The sequence below is a fragment of the Montipora foliosa genome, chromosome 6 (genome assembly GCF_036669935.1).
Source record: "Montipora foliosa isolate CH-2021 chromosome 6, ASM3666993v2, whole genome shotgun sequence".
NCBI lineage: Eukaryota > Metazoa > Cnidaria > Anthozoa > Scleractinia > Acroporidae > Montipora > Montipora foliosa.
The window spans coordinates 56848546-56848788 of NC_090874.1; positions in this window are offsets into that span (position 1 = coordinate 56848546).

Consider the following 243-nt stretch of genomic DNA (forward strand, 5'->3'; position numbering starts at 1 on the left):
ATTGTTCTTTCACAAATATAGATTTTTAAAGACAAAAAGCAGTGAGGATAAAATTTGTTCCACCAAAAGAGCAGACAGAAAAGTATAAAATAGAAAAAAAAATAGAGCTTATGAGCTGAATACTCCGCCACTTATTTGCATAATAATAACATCCATTGTATTCTGGCTCGTTCCGAAAGTCGCTTTTAGTAATGAAGTTGGAACGAAGATTCAAGTATTTCATCAAATAGAATCATGTTTTAA